The sequence below is a fragment of the Musca autumnalis genome, unplaced genomic scaffold (genome assembly GCF_047663935.1).
Source record: "Musca autumnalis isolate F117 unplaced genomic scaffold, ASM4766393v1 scaffold_5, whole genome shotgun sequence".
NCBI lineage: Eukaryota > Metazoa > Arthropoda > Insecta > Diptera > Muscidae > Musca > Musca autumnalis.
The window spans coordinates 124,047,674-124,063,548 of record NW_027412088.1 but is presented as its reverse complement, the minus strand read 5'-3'; positions in this window follow the sequence as shown (position 1 = coordinate 124,063,548).

Here is a 15,875-nt window from a genome sequence, read left to right as displayed (position 1 = left end):
ATTAATCAGATACCTAAATTACAGATTCAATTTCTAAATTTAAATCTTAATTATACGCCATTTAGTGGCTGCGCCCCCATTACATATTGAGGTTGTATAGTGCACTGTATTCTTCTTGTCAAGCCCTTTTATTTGATACCCATATTGATGAGATTGATAAAAAATTGTTACCAGCCATTTGGTAGCGGCGGCCATCTTAGATTTCAATTTTGCATAGTAAATTGTATTCTACTTGTAGAGACCTTTCATTTGATACCCATGTTGATGGGATTGATAAAACCTAAGTTATCCGTCATTTTGTAGAGGCCGCCATCTTGGATTTTTAATTTTATATAGTACATTGAGCACTTTCATTTGATATCCATATTGATGAGATTGATAAAACCTACGTTATCTGCCATTTTGTAGCGGCCGCCATCTTGGATTTCAATTTTTATAGTATATTGTATTCTGCTTGTTGAGCCCTTTCATTTGATACCCATATTGATGGGATTGATAAAACCTACGTTATACGCCATTTTGTAGCGGCGGCCATCTTGAATTTATAATGATAATGAATAAACATAATTGTATTGTCACCAAAATCCAAAGTGTATACAAAATTTCAGATTAATCGGTTGACAGGAAGAGGCTGAAATTTGAATTAATACTAAATTTGACCCAAGAATAAATAATAAAACAAACAGGGTGAGCTAAATAAAACCATTTAAAAATAGGTAAAAAAACTTTTTATGTTAAACGGTTTTATGTTAAACATACATTGCAATGTTTAAGATAAATGTACTAAAAACCAAAAAATAATAAAATAGATACAGTCGTGGGAATTATAAACATATGCATTGACTAGACTAAAATAAAACCGTGGGGCAAGTCAATTGTCTACAATCGTTGATTAAAATGTTTGTTTTGTAATGTTACACTATAATTAGGCAGTTGTTCAACCGACAACGATGGACGTGTGATAAGTAGGGCTAGAATGTGGAAACAAGCTAGCAAGCTCGATTATAAGCGAGTTTTAGGGTTTCATAGTGGTGAGCGAGTAGTACTTTGTCGGTTATAGACAAACTACGAGCAGTGAAACGATTCCTCGCCAGCCAGCAGTGTGAATGTCCAACGATAAACTAGTTGAAACATCTCGTTTATTTACATGGAGTGTACAACTATTGGAATTTCCATGAGCAAGAAAATAGTAAGTAATTTCATCACCGTCTGTGGGCCAACTGCCTAACGACGAATTAAACGATTCTTCTATCGCACATTAAGTCGATAATTTGTAGACAATTGACGTGCCCCACGGTTTTATTTTAGTCTAGTCAATGCATATGTTTATAATTCCCACAACTGTATCTATTTTATTATTTTTTGGTTTTTAGTACATTTATCTTAAACATTGCAATGTATGTTTAACATAAAACCGTTTAACATAAAAAGTTTTTTTACCTATTTTTATTTTCTAGTTATTTGTTTTTATTTCGTATTCTGTTTAATTCGTTTAGTGCTTCATTATTGCAAGGTTTCTTGCCCGTTAGTTTATTGAAGTCCAACTCCTCTATACGTAGTCCCTGCAAAGATCTTACTCTACTAAGAGCCACGTAGGCTTGACCTTCTTCAAACAGTTTCGCACCTAAGTATACGACTGCGTGATCCACAGTGCTGCCCTGCATTTTATGTATTGTAGAAGCCCATGATAGTATTAAAGGCAACACACATCTGTGTGCATCGCTCCCGTTGTTTTGTTAACCTGGCTTCATATTCTTCAGGCGTTTCTGACGCTATCATCTGTGTGTATCGCTCACGTTGCTTTGTTAACGCATATTCTTCAGGCGTTTCTGACGCTGTCATTTGTGTATATCGCTGACGTTCCTTTTTTAATCTGGCCTCATATTGCACAGGTGTTTTTGACGCTAATTGTTCCCGTCGTTTCTGTAATCGACTATTTCTATCACCTTCACTTTCTTTAGCTCGTTTTGCTTTATACTTTTCTTTCGCTTTTTGAAGCCTTCGTTTACGTTGTTTTGCAGTTTCTGTTTTATTTGTGTTTGTATTTTTTATATATTTTTTTTACTATTTTGTTCCCACGAGTAATGGACATTTAAACGGTCGACCCCCCCAGAGGTCCAATAAAGGGGCAAGGCTATGTACAACAAGATGCGCCTGAGTCTTGAGGGGAAAACGCTAACGACAGTTTTATCCACCCTAATGCCATACAGTTCTCGGCGCGTTTTAACCTTTCACCTTAACTAGGGTGGTGTACCGCTAACGACGTACCATTTTTAGCCACCCTAACGCCACACAGTCCTCAACACGATAAAAAATCTTGACTTGGGTGGTGGATTCAGGCTGGATTAATCAGATACCTAAATTACAGATTCAATTTCTAAATTTAAATCTTAATTATACGCCATTTAGTGGCTGCGCCCCCATTACATATTGAGGTTGTATAGTGCACTGTATTCTTCTTGTCAAGCCCTTTTATTTGATACCCATATTGATGAGATTGATAAAAAATTGTTACCAGCCATTTGGTAGCGGCGGCCATCTTAGATTTCAATTTTGCATAGTAAATTGTATTCTACTTGTAGAGACCTTTCATTTGATACCCATGTTGATGGGATTGATAAAACCTAAGTTATCCGTCATTTTGTAGAGGCCGCCATCTTGGATTTTTAATTTTATATAGTACATTGAGCACTTTCATTTGATATCCATATTGATGAGATTGATAAAACCTACGTTATCTGCCATTTTGTAGCGGCCGCCATCTTGGATTTCAATTTTTTATAGTATATTGTATTCTGCTTGTTGAGCCCTTTCATTTGATACCCATATTGATGGGATTGATAAAACCTACGTTATCCGCCATTTTGTAGCGGCCGCCATCTTGAATTTATAATGATAATGAATAAATATAATTGTATTGTCACCATAATCCAAAGTGTATACAAAATTTCAGATTAATCGGTTGACAGGAAGAGGGTGAAATTTGAATTACTAAATTTGACCCAAGAATAAATAATAAATAAATAATAAAAATAGGTAAAAAAAAAATTTTAAGTTAAACGGTTTTATGTCAAACATACATTGCAATGGTTAAGATAAATGTACTAAAAACCAAAAAATAATGAAATAGATACAGTCGTGGGAATTATAAACATATGCATAGACTATACTAAAATAAAACCGTGGGGCACGTCAATTGTCTACAAATTATCGACTTAATGTGCGATAGAAGAATCGTTTAATTCGTCGTTAGGCAGTTGGCCCGCAGACGGTGAGGAAATTACTTACTATTTTTTTGCTCAATGAAATTCCAATAGTTATACACTCCATGTAAATAAAAGAGATGTTTCAACTATCGTTGGACATTCACACTGCTGGCTGGCGAGGAATCGTATCACTGCTCGTAGTTTGTCTTTAATCGACAAAGTACACTCGCTCACCACTATGAAACCCTAAAACTCGCTTATAATCGAGCATGCTAGCTTGTTTCCACATTCTAGCCCTACTTATCACACGTCCATCGTTGTCGGTTGAACAACTGCCTAATTATAGTGTAACATTACAAAACAAACATTTTAATCAACGATTGTAGACAATTGACGTGCCCCACGGTTTTATTTTAGTATAGTCTATGCATATGTTTATAATTCCCACGACTGTATCTATTTTATTATTTTTTGGTTTTTAGTACATTTATCTTAAACATTGCAATGTATGTTTGACATAAAACCGTTTAACTTAACATTTTTTTTTTACCTATTTTTATTTTCTAGTTTTTAGTTTTTATTTCGCATTTTGTTTAATTCATTTAGTGCTTCATTATTGCAAGGTTTCTTGTCCGTTAGTTTATTGCAGTAGTGCATACGTAGTCCCTGCAAAGATCTTACTCTACTAAGAGCCACGTAGGCTTGACCTTCTTCAAACAGTTTCGCACCTAAGTATACGACAGCGTGATCCACAGTGCTGGCCTGCATTTTATGTATTGTAGAAGCCCATGATAGTATTAAAGGCAACACACATCTGTGTGCATCGCTCCCGTTGTTTTGTTAACCTGGCTTCATATTCTTCAGGCGTTTCTGACGCTATCATCTGTGTGTATCGCTCACGTTGCTTTGTTAACGCATATTCTTCAGGCGTTTCTGACGCTGTCATTTGTGTATATCGCTGACGTTCCTTTTTTAATCTGGCCTCATATTGCACAGGTGTTTTTGACGCTAATTGTTCCCGTCGTTTCTGTAATCGACTATTTCTATCACCTTCACTTTCTTTAGCTCGTTTTGCTTTATACTAGGGTGGTGTACCGCTAACGACGTACCATTTTTAGCCACCCTAAGGCCACACAGTCCTCAACACGATAAAAAATCTTGACTTGGGTGGTGGATTCAGGCTGGATTAATCAGATACCTAAATTACAAATTCAATTTCTAAATTTAAATCTTAATTATACGCCATTTAGTGGCTGCGCCCGCATTACATATTGAGGTTGTATAGTGCACTGTATTCTTCTTGTCAAGCCCTTTTATTTGATACCCATATTGATGAGATTGATAAAAAATTGTTACCAGCCATTTGGTAGCGGCGGCCATCTTAGATTTCAATTTTGCATAGTAAATTGTATTCTACTTGTAGAGACCTTTCATTTGATACCCATGTTGAGGGGATTGATAAAACCTAAGTTATCCGTCATTTTGTAGAGGCCGCCATCTTGGATTTTTAATTTTATATAGTACATTGAGCACTTTCATTTGATATCCATATTGATGAGATTGATAAAACCTACCTTATCTGCCATTTTGTAGCGGCCGCCATCTTGGATTTCAATTTTTTATAGTATATTGTATTCTGCTTGTTGAGCCCTTTCATTTGATACCCATATTGATGGGATTGATAAAACCTACGTTATACGCCATTTTGTAGCGGCGGCCATCTTGAATTTATAATGATAATGAATAAACATAATTGTATTGTCACCAAAATCCAAAGTGTATACCAAATTTCAGATTAATCGGTTGACAGGAAGAGGCTGAAATTTGAATTAATACTAAATTTGACCCAAGAATAAATAATAAAACAAACAGGGTGAGCTAAATAAAACCATTTAAAAATAGGTAAAAAAACTTTTTATGTTAAACGGTTTTATGTTAAACATACATTGCAATGTTTAAGATAAATGTACTAAAAACCAAAAAATAATAAAATAGATACAGTCGTGGGAATTATAAACATATGCATTGACTAGACTAAAATAAAACCGTGGGGCAAGTCAATTGTCTACAATCGTTGATTAAAATGTTTGTTTTGTAATGTTACACTATAATTAGGCAGTTGTTCAACCGACAACGATGGACGTGTGATAAGTAGGGCTAGAATGTGGAAACAAGCTAGCAAGCTCGATTATAAGCGAGTTTTAGGGTTTCATAGTGGTGAGCGAGTAGTACTTTGTCGGTTATAGACAAACTACGAGCAGTGAAACGATTCCTCGCCAGCCAGCAGTGTGAATGTCCAACGATAAACTAGTTGAAACATCTCTTTTATTTACATGGAGTGTACAACTATTGGAATTTCCATGAGCAAGAAAATAGTAAGTAATTTCATCACCGTCTGTGGGCCAACTGCCTAACGACGAATTAAACGATTCTTCTATCGCACATTAAGTCGATAATTTGTAGACAATTGACGTGCCCACGGTTTTATTTTAGTCTAGTCAATGCATATGTTTATAATTCCCACGACTGTATCTATTTTATTATTTTTTGGTTTTTAGTACATTTATCTTAAACATTGCAATGTATGTTTAACATAAAACCGTTTAACATAAAAAGTTTTTTTACCTATTTTTATTTTCTAGTTATTTGTTTTTATTTCGTATTCTGTTTAATTCGTTTAGTGCTTCATTATTGCAAGGTTTCTTGCCCGTTAGTTTATTGAAGTCCAACTCCTCTATACGTAGTCCCTGCAAAGATCTTACTCTACTAAGAGCCACGTAGGCTTGACCTTCTTCAAACAGTTTCGCACCTAAGTATACGACTGCGTGATCCACAGTGCTGCCCTGCATTTTATGTATAGTAGAAGCCCATGATATTATTAAAGGCAACATTCTTCTTTTAGCCGTCCCGTAATTGTACTTAGCTGGAAACTGTATGGCTTTCGGGTGTATAAGGTGTACTGTATAGTGCACTGTATTCTTCTTGTCAAGCCCTTTTATTTGATACCCATATTGGTGGGATTGGTAAAAAATTGTTATCAGCCATTTGGTAGCGGCGGCCATCTTAGATTTCAATTTTGCATAGTAAATTGTATTCTACTTGTTGAGACTTTTTATTTGATACCCATTTTGAGGGGATTGATAAAAACTAAGTTATACGCCATTTTGTAGAGGCCGCCATCTTAGATTTTAACTTTATATAGTACATTGTATTCTACTGGTTTAGCACTTTCATTTGACACCCATATTGATGGGATTGATAAAACCTACGTTATCCGCCATTTTGTAGCGCCCGCCATCTTGGATTTCAATTTTTTATAGTATATTGTATTCTGCTTGTTGAGCCCTTTCATTTGATACCCTTATTTATGGGATTAATAAAACATAAATTATCCGCCATTTTGTAGCGGCGGCCATCTTGAATCTATAATGATAATGAATAAACATAATTGTATTGTCACCAAAATCCAAAGTGTATACAAAATTTCAGATTAATCGGTTGACAGGAAGAGGGTGAAATTTGAATTACTAAATTTGACCCAAGAATAAATAATAAAACAAACAGGGTGAGCTAAATAAAACCATTTAAAAAACAAACGGGGTGAGCTAAATAAAATCATTTAATTAAAATTTTCAAATTCGTTGGTAATAATTTTTTTGTTTAAAAAAGGAAATCTGTTGTGCGACATTTGTTAAGTGAAAACAAAATTACTCCAGACACGTAAATCTGGATCGGTTGGTTTTTACTGCTTACATTACGTTAATACTATACAATTGCGACATCTGTTGAAACGGAAGAAAAACTTCTAATGTGGTTTTATAATTTAGTGGTTTACGATAAAATGATACGATAAAACCTGCGCCTAGAAGTAAACTACAAAATTTGAAATTATTTGTGATAATTTACGGTATATAATATTTTACGGTATATAATAGCAAAATATAAGGATTTTTGTTGTTGATATTTTTTGTGGTTCCAGGACGAATTTTCTAAATCCCGGCCTTATCTCGCACATTTGCACCAACTGTGACCTACTGGTAAAATTTCAAGCTCAGCTTTAGCCGTTTTGGCTGGGCGTTGATGATGAGTCAGTCAGTCACTTATCACCAAGCTCAAATATATAATAGATTATCAAATACACGGATATACCGGAAACCTTATCAAATTTAAACAAAAAGCAATAGTGAGGACGGCAAAACTTTACTTAAATTTTTCTCATTTTTGTGATCCTCAATTTCAGAGTCAGTGTGCGTGTCACTTTCGGACTGCGACCTAAATTCCAACACCACAGAGGTTTCAGAAGGACCCACTCTGAATCCTTCCGGTTCTCTATCAGCTGCAGAATTCGCTGGATTATACAGCTGACCAGCGAACCAGAAATTTTCAAGAAATGGATCTTTCTTTTTGATTTGCACCACCAAAGGAATATAAAATTCTGCACATAACCGTTGAAAAATATTTTTCGGCGGTTATATGGAGAAAGAGATACCTTTAGGTGGCGCCACAAACCCTCTATGGTGTTGGTGTGCCACCCAGTCTCCGGATCCACAAAATGGAGAGAATGATTCACCTTGTGGTGAACATAGCCCTCGTCCTTTAAAGTGTTATAGGGCTAAAAAAGAACTATAAAATATCAATAATTTGAAAATCAATAATTTGTTCGTTCCTCTTTCAATGCCTCCGAAGACCCACTGTCCTTCTACAGCATGGCCTCTGCGGTATTTTCTTTTACCGATTTTAGATTCGTCAATTTCGACGATTACGCCAGGGCCACAAACTTCCACCTGCGTCTGGAATGAACTGTGGAGGACAACATACCTACAGAAGTTGCTCCAGTCCACTCTAGTGCGCTTGTCGATCATTACTTCATGATCTATGTCCCTTAGAGGGCCACCCCTTCTAAAACAAAAAGTAACTATCTGACACGTGGATAATTGTGAATGTTCAAAAAACGTTCCTTTTTGCAAGGAACGTTTGACATTTCAAACGCCAGGATTGCGACCCCGGAACTTTCTCTGACACCTTACAAAATATAAAAATAATAAAGGAATATTATAATTTTCAAAAATACCTACCTCAAAATCCACCCATCAGTAAAATTTTTAAATGGACGCAACAACAAATTGTACACATGTTTACACTTTAAAACACCTGGGCAAGGAATTAATCCCCACTCCTGCAACTTATGCAGCACTTTCCGTCAGGGGCCCTTTCCTTTTAAAATCACAGATTTGGTACACTTCTAACGCTAACGCTTCTACGCTTCATTTTTCTTTGAAAGACATTAACTAACGTACGCACACTTTTAAATAACGGTAAAACTAACGGCCATTTACTAACTTGTTTTCCGTTTCATCCATTTTCGTAAATAACGAAATCACGTTAAGATATGATCACCGATTAAAATGTAAAATCGGCTTCCCAATAAAAAAAATGGTGCAAAACGCGGCTAATGGGCGTTTTACACGGTGTGTTATTTTACATATGCGTTGCCACTTACCGTATACATTTTGTATAGAAAATGTGACAACCCATATCTAAAAAATATATCGTGTAAAGTACCCATAAGTTCCAATCCTTAAGCCGGCTTACTTTTACGAAATCCACTCGATTTCAACTTTCAATCCAATGATTTGAGATGAGTTTTGACGTATACGCAAACGAATTTTCAGTTGAATTCCACTCGATTTCGTAATGTAATAGACTGTTTATTTTATAGCTTTTGGCAGGGTTAACTTTTAAAGCGAATTATCTATATATATAAAATTCTTCGAGACTGCCATGATGTTCGAAATTAAACTCCTCCGAAACGGCTGGACCGAATTCAATGAAATTTTGTATGTGGAATTTTTAGGTCTGACAATAGGTTTTTAGCTATTTTTTATACTGGTCAGTGGAGTGACCAGGGTACTTCCCCCACAATTTTTTTTAAGAAAACGTGAAATCAAAGATGTTTTTGAACGTATTGCTTAAAAATTGTTTGCAATACAATGGTAATAACTGTCTTGATCCTGAATGGTCACCACAGAAGTTAAATATCGCGGTCAGCCTAATTTTTCAAAAAATGTATAATTATAGATAATATCCTTAATTTAAGTAAGCGTGACTACAAAAACGCCATAAACATTGACTTCAATAAGTGGGAAAGCGCCATCAACCCCACAATTACAAACAATCGATTGAGAAATCATACAAAATCTAATTTGAATGGTGGTTAAATAACTAGAACGTCTTAAAAATGTGCATTGGTCACTAAAATGATGGGCCAACAATTCGGTGTATCTATAATAGTTCTAAATGTATATAAAGTTCTTTAAGACTGACATGATGTTCTAAATTAAACTTCCGAATCGGCTGGACCGACTTTGATGAAATTTTGTGTGTAGGTTCACAAGGTGGGAGAATACCTAAAATGGAGGGCGTGGAGGACCTCCCCCACAACGGGTTTTAACAAATCGCGAAATCTTAGAGCTTATAAGACGTATTAGTATTCAATAAAAAACAATTGTGGTATCTGTCATTGATGTGTGTTTTGGAAGCAGAATACTGCGACCAATTTTTGAAAACTGTATTCTTACTGATTAGATTTACAAATTTAGTAAGTGGTACAGCAAACATGCCATGTACATTAACTTTCATGCTTGGAAAAACTCGATCAGGACCACGTTTTTAAAATTTTAAATAAATTAAATAAATTTTGAAGTCATTTTTATAAATCAGTGATGTTTTGATGTTTAGGAGTGTTATATAATATCATTTTCAATGAAACAGCACTTTTTTAACAAAAAGTTCGACGACGTTAAGTTTGACCGTCCCGAACTTTTATACCCACCAGCATAACTTATATTGAAATCAGGTTTCAGCCATTTCGGTTGAATAATGTGGTTAAAACACTGAAAAACCGCCAAAAAAATTTATAGGTATCGTTTTATATTCAACGTGTATTTATACCGACAATTCTCTGCTAAAATATTTGATACCACCAAGGGAGACTAAATACCAAATATAGCCATTTCTGTTGAATAATGACGCAAAAACCTTGAAGTACTGAAAATCGGAAGGTATCGTTCATTGGAGGCTACATACAAAACTTTTTGATTTGCACCACCAAAGGAATATAAAATTCTGCACATAACCGTTGAAAAATATTTTTCGGCGGTTATATGGAGAAAGAGATACCTTTAGGTGGCGCCACAAACCCTCTATGGTGTTGGTGTGCCACCCAGTCTCCGGATCCACAAAATGGAGAGAATGATTCACCTTGTGGTGAACATAGCCCTCGTCCTTTAAAGTGTTATAGGGCTAAAAAAGAACTATAAAATATCAATAATTTGAAAATCAATAATTTGTTCGTTCCTCTTTCAATGCCTCCGAAGACCCACTGTCCTTCTACAGCATGGCCTCTGCGGTATTTTCTTTTACCGATTTTAGATTCGTCAATTTCGACGATTACGCCAGGGCCACAAACTTCCACCTGCGTCTGGAATGAACTGTGGAGGACAACATACCTACAGAAGTTGCTCCAGTCCACTCTAGTGCGCTTGTCGATCATTACTTCATGATCTATGTCCCTTAGAGGGCCACCCCTTCTAAAACAAAAAGTAACTATCTGACACGTGGATAATTGTGAATGTTCAAAAAACGTTCCTTTTTGCAAGGAACGTTTGACATTTCAAACGCCAGGATTGCGACCCCGGAACTTTCTCTGACACCTTACAAAATATAAAAATAATAAAAGAATATTATAATTTTCAAAAATACCTACCTCAAAATCCACCCATCAGTAAAATTTTTAAATGGACGCAACAACAAATTGTACACATGTTTACACTTTAAAACACCTGGGCAAGGAATTAATCCCCACTCCTGCAACTTATGCAGCACTTTCCGTCAGGGGCCCTTTCCTTTTAAAATCACAGATTTGGTACACTTCTAACGCTAACGCTTCTACGCTTCATTTTTCTTTGAAAGACATTAACTAACGTACGCACACTTTTAAATAACGGTAAAACTAACGGCCATTTACTAACTTGTTTTCCGTTTCATCCATTTTCGTAAATAACGAAATCACGTTAAGATATGATCACCGATTAAAATGTAAAATCGGCTTCCCAATAAAAAAAATGGCGCAAAACGCGGCTAATGGGCGTTTTACACGGTGTGTTATTTTACATATGCGTTGCCACTTACCGTATACATTTTGTATAGAAAATGTGACAACCCATATCTAAAAAATATATCGTGTAAAGTACCCATAAGTTCCAATCCTTAAGCCGGCTTACTTTTACGAAATCCACTCGATTTCAACTTTCAATCCAATGATTTGAGATGAGTTTTGACGTATACGCAAACGAATTTTCAGTTGAATTCCACTCGATTTCGTAATGTAATAGACTGTTTATTTTATAGCTTTTGGCAGGGTTAACTTTTAAAGCGAATTATCTATATATATAAAATTCTTCGAGACTGCCATGATGTTCGAAATTAAACTCCTCCGAAACGGCTGGACCGAATTCAATGAAATTTTGTATGTGGAATTTTTAGGTCTGACAATAGGTTTTTAGCTATTTTTTATACTGGTCAGTGGAGTGACCAGGGTACTTCCCCCACAATTTTTTTTAAGAAAACGTGAAATCAAAGATGTTTTTGAACGTATTGCTTAAAAATTGTTTGCAATACAATGGTAATAACTGTCTTGATCCTGAATGGTCACCACAGAAGTTAAATATCGCGGTCAGTCTAATTTTTCAAAAAATTTATAATTATAGATAATATCCTTAATTTAAGTAAGCGTGACTACAAAAACGCCATAAACATTGACTTCAATAAGTGGGAAAGCGCCATCAACCCCACAATTACAAACAATCGATTGAGAAATCATACAAAATCTAATTTGAATGGTGGTTAAATAACTAGAACGTCTTAAAAATGTGCATTGGTCACTAAAATGATGGGCCAACAATTCGGTGTATCTATAATAGTTCTAAATGTATATAAAGTTCTTTAAGACTGACATGATGTTCTAAATTAAACTTCCGAATCGGCTGGACCGACTTTGATGAAATTTTGTGTGTAGGTTCACAAGGTGGGAGAATACCTAAAATGGAGGGCGTGGAGGACCTCCCCCACAACGGGTTTTAACAAATCGCGAAATCTTAGAGCTTATAAGACGTATTAGTATTCAATAAAAAACAATTGTGGTATCTGTCATTGATGTGTGTTTTGGAAGCAGAATACTGCGACCAATTTTTGAAAACTGTATTCTTACTGATTAGATTTACAAATTTAGTAAGTGGTACAGCAAACATGCCATGTACATTAACTTTCATGCTTGGAAAAACTCGATCAGGACCACGTTTTTAAAACTTTAAATAAATTAAATAAATTTTGAAGTCATTTTTATAAATCAGTGATGTTTTGATGTTTAGGAGTGTTATATAATATCATTTTCAATGAAACAGCACTTTTTTAACAAAAAGTTCGACGACGTTAAGTTTGACCGTCCCGAACTTTTATACCCACCAGCATAACTTATATTGAAATCAGGTTTCAGCCATTTCGGTTGAATAATGTGGTTAAAACACTGAAAAACCGCCAAAAAAATTTATAGGTATCGTTTTATATTCAATGTGTATTTATACCGACAATTCTCTGCTAAAATATTTGATACCACCAAGGGAGACTAAATACCAAATATAGCCATTTCTGTTGAATAATGACGCAAAAACCTTGAAGTACTGAAAATCGGAAGGTATCGTTCATTGGAGGCTACATACAAAACGTCTACCGAATATTCTATGCGGGAATGTTTTATACCCACAACGAAGACTAAACACCAAATTGTAGCCATTTCGGTGGGATAATGACACTAAAAATTCCAAAATATAGAAACTCGGAAGGTACCGTCCTATCTATGGTAGCTGGGTTAGAACGTGGATTCTCTGAATATGCCGATAATTCTCTGAAGATATGTTTTTCCTTCCAAGGGATATAACTTGAAAATGTGGATATAAACTTGAAAATACCGAAGATCGAGAGCTACCGTTATATGAAGATCATGAAAACCTGCAACTGTACCAAATATTCTATGTTTTATATAGCGAAACTCAGGAGGTACCGTTGTAGCTCCTGTAGGGTAGCTCTTTAAAAACGTGGGTATATGCCTATAATCAGGGTTTAAAATGCTAACGCCAAAGCACGAACGGCAGCATGTAGCATCAAATTTCACAAAAATATTGCTAGCAAGATAAGGCGTAAAAAAGCGAAATAAGCAAAAATGTACAAAAATAAATATGCGTTCGGTTGCTTATTTAGCCGTGTGTGTGAATATTGTGAAGTGTACAGCTAATGCTAATGTTTTTATAGATGCTGGCTTTTAACCCCTATAATTCTTTGCAGAAATGTTTCATGCCTCTAAGGGAGACTAAATAGCAAATTATTGTCATTTCATGTCAACCAGTTTTTAATACCCATCATGCTAAGAGTAATAAATAGAAACTTCTGTACTAACTTATGTTAAAAATCGCGAGCTGCATCTTGATTTCAACAGATAGACGGACATCGTTATGTCGACTTATTTCTTATGCTGATCACGAATATATACATTCTTTATAGGTTCTACGATGAATATTCCGATGTGTTGAAAAAAGAATCATAAAGTTAATTATACCCTTACACATCTTATGGTCGAGGCTATATATAATTATTCCACAAACATCCCAGGAGGGACAGGGGAGACTTCTCTCATATCAATGAGTGCACCCCGATTCATATTAGCTCAATGATATGGGACCTACTGTTTATCGCCGAGTCCGAACGGCGTGTCTAAGACACCACTTGTAGAGAAGTTGTACAAGGCTGAAATACTCAGAAAATGTCGCCAACATTACTAAGGGGTATTTTGCCACCGTTGAAAAGTGTTTGATGTTGACTGGCCGGGGAATCGAACCCACGACCTTTAGCGTGCAAGGCGGGTGTGCATACCATTGCACCACAGTGGCACCCATGGTCGAGGCTATAATAAAGGTAATTTTCTATTTTACATCTGGAAATACCATTTCATGAGGGTTATACCAAAACATCGACTTATTGTTAATTCGATTCGAAAATCTAGAGGGATCAATATTAGATAGATAAATTGTAGATAGATTACTTAGGCTTACACGGAAATCCAAAACGACGGGCCAGCAACGCGGAACAGGGTCAGCTAGTATTTTATAAAAGTTATTACTTTACTGCTTTGCGCACGCTTTTATTTCGTTTCCTCCCCAAATAAAAGATTTCTGCCCTTGTTTGATATTTAATTTGTATTAATAGCGAAAAAAATTAATATTTTTATAGCATCCGGTAAAACGGGCGCTATGCAGCCAGGTTACTCAATCTATGATTTAACTTTTACGTTGACCGTATCAACAATATTAGACGATCTTGCATAGAATGATGATATAAACGCGAGCATTCTCTACTCGAAACAGATATAGAAGTAGAATATAAAGATGATATGTTGTATATAGAGGACAGTGAACCGTCTTCAAAACATTTCCGGAATAATAAAGGGGACACTCAAAGTCGAAGAAAAAAAAATTGGAGTATTATAGATCAATATTACCGAATTGAAAGGGGATGGATATCGACCCCACCCAGTAAGCGCAGTCCACAAAGAACCCAACAAAATTCTTTGAACTATTTTTATGGAAGACATTCTCGGTCATATTATTGTAAAATCTAAAGAATATGTTCCTCAGAAATATGATGAATTAACAGAGGGTATGTACGAAATTAATGATTTTATTGATGTCAGGATATTCTATATATTCCCATATATAGATGGACTTGTTAGTGGCTGCTTACAGGATACGAATGTGACAACGCAAATGGTGATGCAATTTTGCACATTTTCTCGACATTTCTATTGTAAATTCATGGATACTAATGAAATATGTATTATCCAAATTGTGCTAACTTACTAACTTGCCGCCGGTATATAAAAACATAATGTTTGGAATGATATATATTATATCGATAATACTCGTCACGACGTAGAATATCACATGATTGACTTCAATCCTACCCGAGGTAGTTGTAGTCAAATGAGTAAATGAATCGTGGTGCTCTTGCTCTCATAGACAAGAAAAATCAATCAACAAAAAATTGCCGGAGCGCTTTTTAAATAAATCGCAATTTAAGTTGATATTTTAAGGGTTTTTAGGTTTTCAAGATTTTGCATGGAAACCTATCGAGCTATGAAAATTCTCTACATGTTATTAAGATATAGAAGTTCACATTGGGACAATGCATTGACTGTATCGCCTCCTAATGAAATAATGTCATGACTGCAATTGCCCAACTTACAATTATATATGTATCTCGAAAATGGTACAACCTAGGGAATACTACGAAAGCCAATCTTGAAGATAAAATCGCGAGAACCTAAAATAAACCTAAAAATGTGAATTTTGACCGCGATTTATTTAAAAATTCCTACAGCGATTTTTTCTTGTTTTTGGATTTTTCCCACTTATGAACATTGTTGTTTAAAAATCCGCAAAAACTTCCGAGGTGTAAGCGGTTTTCACTTAAAGTTAGTTAAGGCGCTCCATGTATGAATTTGTTTTATATGGTAGCGATACAGTCAATGCATTGTCCCAATTTGAACTTCTACATCTCAAT